The sequence below is a fragment of the Pteronotus mesoamericanus genome, unplaced genomic scaffold, assembly GCF_021234165.1.
Source record: "Pteronotus mesoamericanus isolate MK-2021 breed Mesoamerican mustached bat unplaced genomic scaffold, CSHL_Meso_final scaffold_167, whole genome shotgun sequence".
Classification (NCBI taxonomy): Eukaryota; Metazoa; Chordata; class Mammalia; order Chiroptera; family Mormoopidae; genus Pteronotus; species Pteronotus mesoamericanus.
The window spans coordinates 13,929,575-13,944,242 of record NW_026555308.1 but is presented as its reverse complement, the minus strand read 5'-3'; the positions used below and the strand labels follow the sequence as shown (position 1 = coordinate 13,944,242).

Sequence of the window (14,668 nt, the reverse complement as noted above, 5' to 3'; positions counted from 1 at the left end):
TCGCATGTGTGGAAGTCTTGAGTGTTCCAGCCTTTCAGATCTGTTAAAGTAACTAATTGGACTTTAAAGCTAGCGAAGATGTAGGTGACGTGTTCAGCAGGTACCTGCATCTTGGAGGCAGGATGGACAGTGACATCTTAGGACACTCTGATGGCCCTCTTCCTGTCTTCCCCAAAAGTGGTTTTCTCACTGAGGCATGCAATTTTACCATTTGAAATTCATTTGTTTTGGGTTAAATGTTTGCATTCTTCTATTTCCTCTTTTTGAAAAGGAGTTGATGTTGTACATAAGTAAATGTGTGGCACTTACCTTACAGATATGAGTTCAGATCTAAACTCCACAGCTCACAAACTCTCAGATATTGGTTTAATTGCTTATCCTCTCAGTGTTTTCAAGTTTATCATCTGTAAAATGAGAATGATAATAATACCAGTTTCTTAGGACTGTCATGGAGATTAGATAAAAGAATGGATATAATACTTAGCAAAATGTCTGATATAGACATTTTGATAAAGAATAAACATGACTATTGAAGAATATTCTTCGTGGAAAAGGTACAGGGAATAAGAAGCATAATTGAAGGTACAAAATAGACAGAGAGAGGTTAAGAATAGAATAGCAAAGAGAGAAGCCAGACACATATAAGACATAGGGGCATGAATTAAGGAGGGAGGATGCTGGAATGCTGAAGGGAATGGGGGTACCAGCGGAGAGGGATAAAGGAGAGAAAACATGTGGGACAACTGTAATAGCATAATCAATAAAATATACTTAAAAAAAGAAAAATATTTTTCAGAAAGCAGTATGCATGCCAAGTATCATTTAACTGACTACGTTTTTTGTTTTTGTTTTCCTAATTCTGGAATGTGGATCTTTTAGGTGAAGTCTTCAGATAGCTGGAACCACAGACCCTAGGACCATCCTCAGTAATAGCTTGAGGTCTGGTCGCTAGTAACCTGTATCTCAAATCTACAGAGTGCCTTAGAGTGCGGGTGGAAGTGGCCCACAACAGCAAGAACTTCATGCTGAACCTGGGCAAAGATGACAACAATGTGTGTCTGCACTTCAACCTTTCCTTCAATATATGTGGGGACACCAACACTACTGTGTGTAACAGCAAGGACAGAGGGGCCTGGAGACCAAGCACTGGGAGTCTGCCTTCCCCTTCCAGCCTGGAAGTGTCACAGGGGTGTGCATCCCCTTCTGCTAGGCAGACCTGATCACTAAGTTGCCAGATGGATACATGTTCAAGTTCCCCAGATGTCTCCACCTGGAGGCCATCAGTTACTTGGTGACAGAAGTTGACTTCCAGTTCAACTGTGTGGCCTTTCAGTGAAGCCAGTCAACCAGTAGCCCCCAATGAAGGCACCTGCCTCTATTCTTCCTGCAAAAAATGGGAAAAAGAAATCTAGAATGTGAATGTCATTCCATGTGAGAAAAAAAAAGGATGATGAATTCACTATAGTTCATAGAGACATTTTTATAATATGGCACTAATGAATAGTTGGCCTCCTCTTAGGTAAATTGGACTTCTGGAAATTTCTAGAAACCTAGAGAAAAATACCTTAACTCCAAAGGTTTTTATCCAGTTTAGGATGTCAGTACCAGCTGACAGGACCCATCTCATTTTCACTCCCTCTCAGCCCTCTTCCCTACCATCTGCCAATCTTCTCTCTGTCCCAAACTTTTGTTAAAGCTTGTAATTCATTACAGTTCATTAAAATGAAAATAAAATTTATTTTGCATCAAGATGAAAAAAATATGACCCATTTATTATTAGCATATAAATGGCATTTTTTAATGTCACTCTTGCCTCAAAATTACTTACATTTTCAATGATCACAGCATACAAAATTAATTTTTGATAGCCTTTTGTGATTTGGCTGAAAATTCTTATTTCTTTTTTGTGCTTTAAACAGCAAACTGTATCCACTGCTATTCATAGCAAATTTTAGATAATGAAGCAATTAAAAATACATGGATTTAAGATCTTATCTCATTTTTCCTTTGGCCTATTTCTGCTTCATTATTCATGAAGGGATATGTTTAATTCAGAGTTAGTAATTGCAGATATATCTAGTATAAATTGTGCCTCACATTCTTTACCCATTTCAATTTATTTTAGCAAATAGATGTCTTTTTGAAAAAAGTAGTTGAGAGAGGGGAGAGTATAATAAAAATGCAAAAATCTCATGTGTGTGTGTCTGTATGTGGGTGTTGATTGTTGTATCCAAATAAGATCTCAAAAATGTTAATAATTACATTTCTTGAGGATTTACCAAGAGCTAGGCAGTGTGCTGACCAATTACATATTTCATTTCATTCAATTCTGAGTGATCTTATAAGGGAGGTATAGTTAGTGTTCCCATTTCTTAGATATGGAGACTGAGGCTCAGAGAGGTTACAAAACTGGCCAGAGGTCACACAGGAAAACAGAGAACCAGGATCAAAATGTGACTTGTTTTTCTCCAGAGCCTTTGTGTCCAACCGTAAATTAGTACACTGTTTCCTGTGTCCTGTGACTAAATGTGTCTGAACTTCAAATCAATTGGTCAAAGGCCTTTGAAATCACTGTACTGTTCCATCCAAGAGCATCCCGATTCATAATGTTGATGGTTCAAGGAACTTGTTACTTATCTGTTTCCATGAACCCTAAGTATATTCTAGCAATATGCTGTTTTTATTTTTTTGTAACGCAACTTGTCATGGGGCATTATAAACCAATAAAAAAGAGAAAAAAAGCAAAACAGAAAACAAAGAAATAGCCTAAAAATTTAGTTACAGGTTAAATAAATTGTGAGGCATTTATTCAGTATTATACTCTGTAGCCATTAAAAGTGATGAGAATCTTAGCTTACTGACCTGCAAAAATGTTCTGGTAAATTGTGACATAAAAATAGCAGGTTTACAAAACAGGATGTGTACTGTACTTCTACTTTAATAAAAAATATAAAAGTACATTTATATGTGTGTTAGAAGAGAAAGAATCTAGAACAGTGCTGTCCAATGGAAATATAATGGAAATTGCATATGTAATTAAAATTTTTCTAATAGCCTCATTAAAAAGTAAAGCAGGACTTTAGGTTAAGATGGCGTCATAAGCAGACGTGGCTTGCCTCTTCACACAATCACATCAAAATTACAACTAAAATGTAGAACAACCATCACTCAGAACTGTCAGAAATCAAGTTGAATGGAAATCTGACAATTTTGAAATTAAAAGAAACCACATCCATCCAGACTTGTAGGAGGGGTGTAGATGGAGAACGGGCTGGTCCCACACCCATGTGTGGTGGGTAAAAATTCAGGAAGGATATTTTGGGAGTGAGGAGTCCCAGCCCCACACCAGGTACCCCAGCCTGGGGTTCTAACACCAAGAAGATAAGTCCCTACAACTTCTGGCTGCAAAAAAACAGTGGGGATTGAGTTGGTAGAAGAAACTTCTGGAGCTCCAAGTAGTTCCTCTTAAAGAACCCACACACAGACCTATGTACTGAGACTCCCTCTAAGCTCCGGCACTGGTGTAGCAGCTTGAAAGGTACAGTGGCACAGTGTCTGCCATCAAGGCAAGCAGAGGTCATTGTCCCTTTTCTAAATTCTTCCCCCACAGAGCCCCAGAGCTGGCGAGCTATTTCCTTATGTGAGACTCCATCAATCTGGCTAACACTATTTGACCCACTTTAGAGACCCCCAGAGACTCCACCCCACCAAACTTACAGGCCCACCCAAGCTGCTTTTCCATATGAATGGCTGGTCTTGGCTCATACTGCACAACTTCTTAAATCCTCTCAAACAAGCAACAGCTGGCCTCTGTGAGCCCCAGGCCCAGCACTAGGAGCATCCAGCCTAGATTCACAGCTTGGTTTCCTCTGGGAATCTCCAAGTCTAGCACAAGTAGCAGCCATCTCAGACTGCTTTACAGCTCAGAAAGGGTGGCTCCTGGCAAAACAGGTGAGGGTAGACCTTTGCCTGTACCACCCAGGAAACTCCAGGGCCAGCGCACCCTGTGGACAACTACAGACCACATCGGAGCACCACCACCCTACCCCTGCACAGCTGATCCTCCACAGAGGTGGTCAGTGGTCATAACCAGTCCTTGCAGCTGACTGGCCTGGGTAAATCCCTTCTATTGATTTGCTAACAGCAACCAAAGCTCAACTACAAGAGGAAGGTGTACTCAGCCCACACAAAGGGTGCATCTCGAGTACCCATCTCGTATGATAGAGGAGGCTGTGCCACTGGATCCTACAGGATGCCTACTAAACTAGGCCACATCACCAAGACATAGAGTCAAAGCAGCTCTGCTTAATATATAGAAACAAACACAGGGAGGCTATCAAAATGAGGAGACAAAGAAACATGTCCCAAATGAAATAACAGATCAAAACTCCAGAAAAAGAGCGAAACAAAATGGAGATAAGCAGTCTATCAGATGTAGAGTTCAAAATGCTGGTTATAAGGAGGCTCAAAGAACTTAGTGAGGACCTCAGTAACATGCAAAAGATCCAGTCAGAAATGAAGGATACACTAACTGAAATAAAGAACAATTTACAGGGAAACAACAGTACAGTGAATGAAGCCCAGAATCAAATCAATGATTTGGAACATAAGGAAGCAAAAAATAACTAATCAGAACAACAAGAAGAAAAAAGATCCAAAAAAATAAGGATAGTATAAGCAATCTCTGGTACAACATCATGAGGTCCAACATTCATATCATATGGAGTGCCAGAAGGAGAAGAGAAAGAGCAAGAAATTGGAACTCTATTTGAAAAAATAATGATCACATTTTTTCTATTTGAAGAAAACTTCCCTAATTTGGTGAAGGAAGTAGACATGCAAGTCCAGGAAGCATAGAGAGTCCCAAACAAGAGGGATACAGAGAGGCCCATTCCAAGACACATCATAATTAAAATGCCAAAAGTTCAAGACGGAGAATCTTCCGCTACTTAAAGGGGAGTTCCTTTAAGACTGTCAGCTGATTTCTCAGAAGAAACTTTGTATGGTAGAAGGGATTGACAAGAAATATTCAGCCACAAAAAGCAGTAACCTACAGCCAAGATTGCTCTACCCAGCAAAACTGTCATTTAGAATCGAAGGGCAGATAAAGAGCTGCCCAGACAAGAAAAAGCTAAAGGAGTTCATCATCACCAAACCATTATTATATGAAATATAAAGGGACTTTATATATTCATATATTTATATGAATGGCTATAAATATATGAATATATACTCATATAATGAATATATATTATATGAATATATAATTATATGAATATAAAGGGACTTAAGAAAAAGAATATCAAAACTATGAATAATAAAACGGCAAAAAACACATACCTGTCAGCAGTTGAATCCAAAAAACAAACTAAGCAACCAAACAGAACAGAGACAGAATCATGGATACAGAGAGCCTTTTGATGGTTGTCAGATTGAGAACCATCTGGTGCCATTTCGTGGAAATGGGTGAAGAGATGAGGGGATTAAGAAATACAAATAGGTAGTTATAAAGTAGCCGTGGGGATGTAAAGTACAGTATAGGAAATGGAGTAGCCAAAGAACTTACATGCATGACGCATGGATGTGAACAATGGTGAAGGGATTGCCTGAGGGAGTGGGGGGTTCTGAATGGAGGGGAGCAAAGTAAGAAATATCAGGACAACTGTAACAGCATATATTTTTTAAAAAATGAAAGTAAAACAAAAATGTGAAATTAATTGTAACATATTATATTTATCCCAAAATATCTAAAATATGATCATTTCAACCTCTAACCCAATCTAAAATTAATGAGAAATTTAATTTTTATGTCTTTGTAATTTGGTATTTCTTTTACACTTATAGCATCTCCAATTAGCCACATTTCCACCTTAGTGACCACTGCATGGCACAGAACAAGTCTAGAAGGATATACACAAACTTATGTACAAGTGGTCCATTTGAGTGGTGTGATTATGAGATATTTTTCTTTTGTTCAGCATACTTGTCTGAATTTTCTGATTTTTTTTAATAACAAAGCAGATCATCAATAAAGCAATAAAGTTCTTTTAAATTTAGTGGAGAAGTGTCTCTCTGAATCAGATAAATAATTTGCCCAAGATCATACTGCTAAGATTTGGTGGAATGGGGATTTCAATCAGCAGTCCAATAGTAGAGGCCAGGGTCTTTGCCACCACCTAGACTACTTGCCAAGAAGAGCATGTGACTTGGAATGTGTATGGCCACGGTCTCCCTCACAGAGACAGGACGTTCAGGCCTTCCTATTGTCCTTTTGGCTCTAACCAGTTTTAGATGTCCAGTTTTGGTGTCCTGGGCCTCCCTTTGCAGTGCTGATCCCAGCTTCTCAATCCCTCTAGCTTAGATCATGAGTTCTCCTCCAGGGCAATGTTGCCCCTGCTTTGCTTTCTCTGTGGTGGCAAAATATCACCCAAATGACTTAATTGTACTCCAAGCTAGTCTTGTTGACACTGCTCTTGGAAAGAAAAACTTCAATTAAATGGAAAATGTCTTTACTAATTTTTTTACTCTGTCAATACATTGCATGGACCCCACCCCTCCCATATACTCCTCCTCTAGGTGCTGGGGAGACTAGAGAGAGTAAAATAGGCAAAATTGCCACATGAATAGAGCATGAGTCTAGCAGGGGAGACAAAAAATGGGAGCAAATAAATATGCAGTATGGAAGGTGTTGATGAAACCTGTGGAGACAAATAAAGGAGGAAAAGGGAAATGGAGGTGTTCATATGTAGGATGATCGGAAGGTATGTCCGATAAGGTGACTTCATGCAGAGACATAAGGGAAGTGACAGAGCAGTCTTGAGGCTATTTGAGGGACAATCATCCCAAGTACAAAGCCCTGAGGCAGGAGTGAAGTTGGCATGACTGAGGAACCATGAGGAGCCACAATGACTGGACCAGATCTTATTCTGCCAGTTCTGGCAGTATGAAGAGATTGAGAGTTAGGGGTCAAGTAGGCTTGAGACATCTAATATGAAATTCTAAGGTATTGGCATTGCCATGATAGAACCCCTCTTGGTCACCCCAAAGGATCGACGATGACAGTATATTGAAGAACATCAGAAAAATAGGTTGTTACTCTCTGGGTCCATCCACACTTGAGAGCTAAAATCTAAGTGAAGAGGTAATGGGGGCAAAATCTTGCAGACAGCCATAGTCAACCCTGAGCAATTCATGTAAGTCTTGGAAAGACAGTAGATTCATAGGACTTGGGATGGGGGTTCAGGCCAAATTTATTTAAAAGTCAGAGAAAGGGATGACCCCAGTTTACATGTGAGTCAAATCTACTTAAGCCACCAAATATTTGGAGAATCATATCTTAATTTGGTTTGTTCTTAGAGGATGTGCTTTGTGGTTTAAACCTGATTTTCAAACTGGCTTTTAAAATTTCCACTTAATAACAGCTAGATGGGTGACTGAAAAGCAAAAGAATGCCTCATGAATGTGTTCTTTCAAATAATGCACTTCCTTGGCATACATAAAATGCTCTTTGGGATAGAAGAAAAACTGATTTATAGAAATCCTGCTTATGCCACAGAGGTGCAGAACAAGGAATGTTGGTGCCCTGGCATGCAAATGACCACTTCCAGAAATTCTTTGGAGTGCACGTTTCTTGGCTGCAGAGAGGATGGTGTCCAAAACTAAGCAGGATACACATTGCATGCCAAGTGTTTACAGTGCCAGAGAGCCATGCCATCTGGATGTCATCCTAACATACTCCCTCCTTCACCCAGAGTGCATTATGTTATTATGCATAAGCATTATAACATAATCTCTGGGTTCCAGTCTTGGCTGGTCACTGACTAGCTTGGGAAGGTTACCATAAATCCTCTGAGTCTCAGTTTCCCCTACTGGAAAGGGAGGGTAATTATTAAAAGAAGGAACTCTTACCCTTTGCGACAGCATGGATAGGCTAGAGATGATTATGCTAAGCAAAATAAGCCAGTCAGAGAAAGATAAATACCATATGATCTCACTCAGAATGTGGAATATAATGAACAAAATAAACTGACAAAAGAGGAGCAAAGACTTGGGCATGGAAACATGCAACAGGTTCATAGATCTCAAAGGGGAGGGAGTTGGGAGACTGGAAGAGAATAACCAGAGAACACATATCCATATATGCATAGCCCATGGACACAGAAAACAATTTGGTGAAGGTGGTGGGGAGGGGGCTGGATGTAGGGGGCAACTGGGTGAAGGGGGACAATGGGGAGGAAATGGAGGACATCTATAATGTCAACAATAAAAATTAAATCAATCAATCAAATGAGGATAATTATGGTTCTTCTGAGGATGGAGAAGGAGAATGCTTGGAAGAAAATCAAACCAACAGCAAACTCTTAATAAAGGTTAGTATTAAATAAATGCAAACAGTTGGACCATCAGCAAAGAGCTACCTGTATTTTGCTTTGTTTCTTTTTCTTTTTTTTCTCCCCTGGAGCAAAATGGCAGGGACTCACTTTTCAAGAAATTACACTGTGTTCAATGACTTCCCATCAAGAGTAGGCAGTGTTCCGTATCCTGCCATTGGTAAGTATCAAATGGGCCCATGTCAGACAAGGCATGGCTTTTAATCTCTCTTTATTTGCCATGTCACCTGTCAGTGACCTTGACTGTTGCCAGCTGTCTTGTGTTCTGCAGTTTGCTGATAAGTGTGTTTATGGCTTTCGAAGTCATGTCTGCCGAAAACCACATCTGCTTCACTGCCGCCTCAACAGGCACATGATGAAATATAAAGGCTAACTCCATGGTGTACACAATCCATGTCTGTTTTCCCAGAGGATTGCAGATGGAGTGAGCTCAGCAGAGGGAGTTCTTTGATGGGGGAGAAGATGAGCACAGGCGGTGACATGAAGCCTTTTCTGAACTGACAGGGGTACCAGCATCTGACACAGGGGTGGAGAGGGAGCCCTTGCCCCAGGGAGGGCTGCTATGCTGTGGTGCTTAGCAACACTCACTCTCCCTGTTTGGTCCACCAGGAACCAGGTTAAGTTTCTCAGGTAAAATTTCCCACCCTAGTTGTCTTAGAATATTGAGGTTGGGAGGAAGTCTAGTGATAGGGAAGTGATGGCAGATGCATTTTATACTTTATTAGGGTATCAATGATAGTGTCATTATCCAAATGTCAAGTAGAAATATCAGCTGCCATTTAGTGAACATCTGCTGGACGTTAGATCTAGTCTTAGGCTGAACACAATTCTGTGAGATTGCTAAAGGTGTTATGATGTCCATTTTACAAATGTAGGGATTAAATCTCAAAGAGATAAAGCAATTTACCCAAAGATGATCAGTCCTTAGAACTTGATTTGTTCCACATTTTTGACTGATTTCTTAGGTCATTTATGTTGAGTATATGCCTCCCAGCTTCATTGCTATATCATAAGCTGTACATATGCCACTGCTGGATACCGCCAATCCATTTCCAAAGCCATATCAATCCCAGCAGCAGAGCCAAGTCTGAAGCTGGGCCTGGCTAATTCCTGCTCTAATAATTTTAACCACTGCAATATACCCAATGCAAGTACCAGGTATAAATAATAGGGACTTTCCAGAGAATCTTAACTCCTGGCGAGGAGAGAATTTTGTTGTAGAGATTGCTTTGTTTTGTAAAATTAGCATATAGCACACATACAGCAATGTGCATAAATCTCAAGCAAACAGCTCATTGAATTTTTACAAAGTCTCCCATGAGATCACTGCCTGCTCAAGGTATCGAATATGACTGACACCTCTGACAGCCTCCTTCTGACTTTGTTCTCATCAAGTTATCTTTACCCTTCTGACCCTTTGCATTCCCATACACATTTTAGAGTCATGTAGTCCCTTTACACAAGAAGAAAATCCTGCTGGTACTTTAAAATGAGATTGTATTGAATTAAAACATTAATTTGAGAATTTTGTTAGACTGGAGTTATTTCTTTCCTAAATGCTCAAAAGAAGTCACTGGTAAAACCATATGGGCCTGGAATTGGGTGTGTGTGTGGGATAGATTATAATTGCAGGTTCAATGTCATTATTAACTTGTGGGGCATTTATATTTTCTGATATTCCCTGTGCCAGTTTTACTAAATTATTTTTATTTTAATTTTTAAATTAATTTTTAAATTGTCACCTGAGGACATGTTTCCAAATGATTTTAGGGAGAAGGGAAGGAGCGGGGAGAGAGAGAGAGAAAGAGAGAAACATTGATGTGAGAGACAAATATCAATTAATTGCTTCCCATATGTACCCCAACCAGAGATAAACCCTCAACCCTTCAGTGCACAGACCAACACTCCAACCAAATGAGCCACAAGGACAGAGCTGCTAAGTTGTTTTTAAAGAAAAATTCACATTTCATCTAAATTTTCAAATCTATTGGCTTAAGACTCTTCTATAATGCATGAAGGAATTATGTATATGATAGAAATATTCTGTCCTGATTGTGGTAATGTTTACATGGGGATACATATTTGTCAAGACTTATTTAACTCTATTTTAAAAATGGCTACATTTATTTCACCTAAAATGTAAAAGTCCAATAATAGCAAGTTGTTGACAGTAAAATGGGATGTACTGCTGGAGAGGTATACAAGGTCTACACAGAAAGTATACAGCCATGCACTATGAAAAATAGACATTTATTGAAGAAGAGACTAGATGAAAGAAACATTATACATAAGACAATGATACCTCAGTTCCTTTTAAAGTAGGCACCTTGGGACCTCACACAGTTCTCCCAACTGCAGCACGATTTCCTTCTCCTCTGGTAGCAGAAGCCATGGAGCAAATTTTGCCATGACATGTTTTATGCCAAGATCTTGCATCAAAATCTTGGACTCAGTAGTTTTTGGAATCCTCAGATCAGCTTCTAGTTTTCACACTGTCAGTCACCAGTCTTTGTTGATTGCAGCCCATACACTTTCAACATTCTCAGGAGTTCTGTTTATTGCAGGCCTACCAGAACATGGATCACTTTCAACAGATTTTTGACCACCTTTGAAGTGTGAGTGCCACACTTTTATTTGTGCTCCAGTCATTGTATCATCTCTGAAAGACTTCTGAATCATCCAAATAGTTTCTGCAGAGGAATGTTCAAACTTAATGCAAAATTTGATGCAGATTCATGGCTCTACTTGCTCAGTCATTTTGAGTGCAACAGCCACATGGTAAACATGCTCACTCAGCAACATCTACTGCCCCTGCTGACTAGTACAGTGAAGTCATCATTGTTCACACATGTGCATTCCAGTCTATTCTCCTTGGCTGCCGGGTTACATCGATGTCACACAAACTATTCTCCTTATATTAACATTGGTTGGAATTTTCCCAGGCAGACCTCATATACACTGGTATAACCTTGTGGGAAAATAATTTGAAAACATCTTTTAAGAAAGAAAATGTATACATGCTGTCTTCTAGAAATTCCACCTATAGGTACACGCTGTAGGAAAATTCTCCTATATATGTTAAAAGAGATAGTACAGTACATTACTGCAGCTATGTAAGAAAAAAAGTAAAAATATATTACCATCATTTAGAATGTAAGCAGTGATATGCATGCATAATAGATTAAGATATTACTCTTAAATACAGTGATTTAGAACTATGTGTTCCAACCTGCATAAATTTCTCAAAACAAATGAGTTTAAAAAAAGTTGCAATGTGGAAACTATCATTGATGTCATTTATGTAAATTTTAAAAATCACACTATTCTTGATGGGCAAGATGGTGGAGGAAGTCACACTGGAAGTCACACTGATGCCCTCCCAGAACCAATCTGGAATTACAACTAACTTGTGGAGAAATCAACTGGAAAAAACAACTGAGCAATAGTGAGAGAGAAGCCATATAACCTCAGACAGACAGAAGAATCAACTTTAGCACAACCTGATCTGTAAGGAGTCAGTGGAGACTCCAGAAGGTGGGCTGGGCACCCACAGGCATCAGGGCCCGAGGGATATATAAACAGCCAGCTGGATACTCCTGAGAAGAGTGGGATCTAAACCATAAGTGTGGATCCTCAGCCTACAGCACCAGAGCCCAAAAAGTACACAGGTAACAGCCAGCTGTGAAAAGTGGCAGGGTTGCTCTCTTCCAGAGACAGGTGGCTGGAGATGTGAAGAGCTGTTTAAAGGGCCAACAAGTACATTTTTATTTGCAGCCACTTATCCTGGGCTCCAGCAAAGGCAGGGGCAGAAGGGGCTAGATACGCCTGAGGAGAGATTGGGGAAGGAGGCTTTGGAGAGAGAACTGAGGGAATAGCTGGCAGGATCCTGGTGCTGACTCATCTCCCTTATGGCAGTAGCCATCATGCTCAGGAAGACCCCTCCCCTGCGTGGCAGCAGTGTGAGAGGTCACAAGAGACCCACACCAAGGAGGGACAGTGCCCTGGCCCTGTGGTTCTTAAGACCAACTGCTGAGTGCAGAGTGGCAGTCACAAGTGAGTAGATCCCTGGCTAATGGGGGTGTAGAGTGGACTAGAGACACTTGAGGAGAGACCGGAGATGGAGGCTTTGGAGAGAGTAGCCACCAGGATCCTGGTGTTGAGTCATCACTCATACTGCAGCAGCCATCATACTCAGGCAGACCACTCCTCTCTGAGCAGCCTGAGTGGAAATAACAGCCCTGCCCCCATGAGGGATTCTGCCCCACCCTGTGGTGTCTAAGCCTGACTGCTAAGAGCAGAATGATTAGATTACCAACTGAAGGAAAGAGCCACAGACAGTAGATTCCTAGAAGTCTCAAACAGACTGCCTAAGGTCAGTTGGGGTCAACATCTGACATCACTAGAAGTGGATCCAGAAAGAAAAACAGCAGTAAATACTAGAGGCACCTTGAGTCATACACATAAGTCTTTGGCTTCTCCATTTATTATACTATTCTTAACCTTCCCTATTTTGTACTTACCAATCATGCTTCTTATTCCTTGTACCATTTTCCCCAATTCTCCCACTCCCCCTCCTCACTGATAACCCTCCGTGTGATCACCATTTCTGTGATTCTGTTCCTGTTCTAGTTGTTTGCTTTTGTTTTTGGGTTTTTTTGTTTAGGTTCAATTGTTGATAGCTATGAATGTGTTGTCATTTTACTGTTCATAGTTTTGACCTTCTTTTTCTTACATAAGTCCCTGCAACATTTCATATAATAAGGGCTTGGTGATGATGAACTCCTTTAACTTCGCCTTCTCTGGGAAGCACTTTATGTGCCCTCCCATCCTAAATGATAGCTTTGCTGGATAGAATAATTTTGGATGTAGGTCCTAGCCTTTAATGACTTTGAATACTTCTTGCCAGCCCCTTCTTGCCTGCAAGGTTTCCTTTGAGAAATCAGCTGATAGTCTTATCGGAACTCTTTTGCAGGTAACTCTCATTTCTCTTGCTGTTTTACAGATTATTTCCTTATCTTTAATCTTGGGCAATTTAATTATGATGTGTCTTGGTGTGTTTCTCCTTGGATCCAACTTCTTTGGGACTCTCTGAGCTTCCTGGACTTCCTGGAAGTCTATTTCCCTCACCAGATTGGGGGAGTTTCCCTTTATGATTTTTTTCAAGTTTTCAATTTCTTGCTCTTCCTCTTCTCCCTCTCACACCCCTATAATTTGGGTGTTGGAACATTTAAAGTTGTCCCAGAGGTTCCTAAGCTTCTCATTTATTTTTAATTCTTGTTTCTTCATTCTGTTCATGGTGAATGTTTATTTCTCCCTTTTGTTCTAAATCATTGATTTGAGTCCTGGTTTTCTTCCCTTCACTGTTGGTTCACTGTATATTTTTCTTAATTTCATTTTGTATAACCTCCACTTCTTCCTTCATTTTGCAACTGTACTCAATCATTTCTGTGAGCACCTTGATTACCAGTGTTTTGAATTCTGCAACTGATAGGTTGGCTCTCTCCTCATCACTTAGTTCTTTTTCTGAAGTTTTGCTCTGTTCTTTCATTTGGGCCATATTTCTTTATCTCAGTGCACCTGCTACATTGTAAGGGGCAGAGCCTTAGGTATTTGCCAGAATGGGGCAACCCACTTCACTGAATGATGGCACTGTATGTCGGGGGGGGGTCATGGAACAATGTCACTTCCTTGGCTCTTGCACCACTTTCAGTCAGTTCCCTCACTTCCCTCAAGCGGATTGTACCCTTTCAGGTGCTGATTCCTGGGTGGGGGGGTCTTGTTTACATTCTAGGACCCTGTGGGTCCCTCCAACAGACTCTCCTGTGAGGCTGGGAGTTTCTCCTGCCACCACAAACCCCACAGGTTTTTACAGCCAGAGATTTTGAGACTTTGGTTTCCCATTCTGGATCCCAGGGTTGCATGCTCTGTCTCACTCTCCAGTTGTTCCTCTCAGCTTATCTGCACACGAATGTGGGATATCCTTGTCTTCCAGCTGCCACCTTGCTGTGCATCCTCACTGCCCTGGCTTCCCATCTCCAACCCTTCTACCAATCTGGATGAATGTTTCTTCTTTAACTCCTTGGTTGTTGGACTTTCATACCATTCAATTTTCTGGCAGTTATGGTTGCTTTTTCTTTTTAAATTTACTGTTATCCTTCTTTTGGTTATGTGAGGAGGTGAAGTGTATCTACCTATACCTCCATCTTGGCCAGAAGCCCCATTGTAATAAAAATTTGAGTTGGGCACAAGGAAATCCAGAATAAAGATTTCCTTGCTAA

The 14,668-nt window shown here is 40.4% G+C and overlaps 1 pseudogene; it reads left to right on the top strand.

Annotated features, from left to right (window-relative positions):
- The window catches only part of LOC129083310 (galectin-1-like), a 47,156-nt pseudogene extending 45,820 nt beyond the window's left edge, over window positions 1-1,336 (top strand).
- Window positions 1,337-14,668: the final 13,332 nt, after the last annotated feature.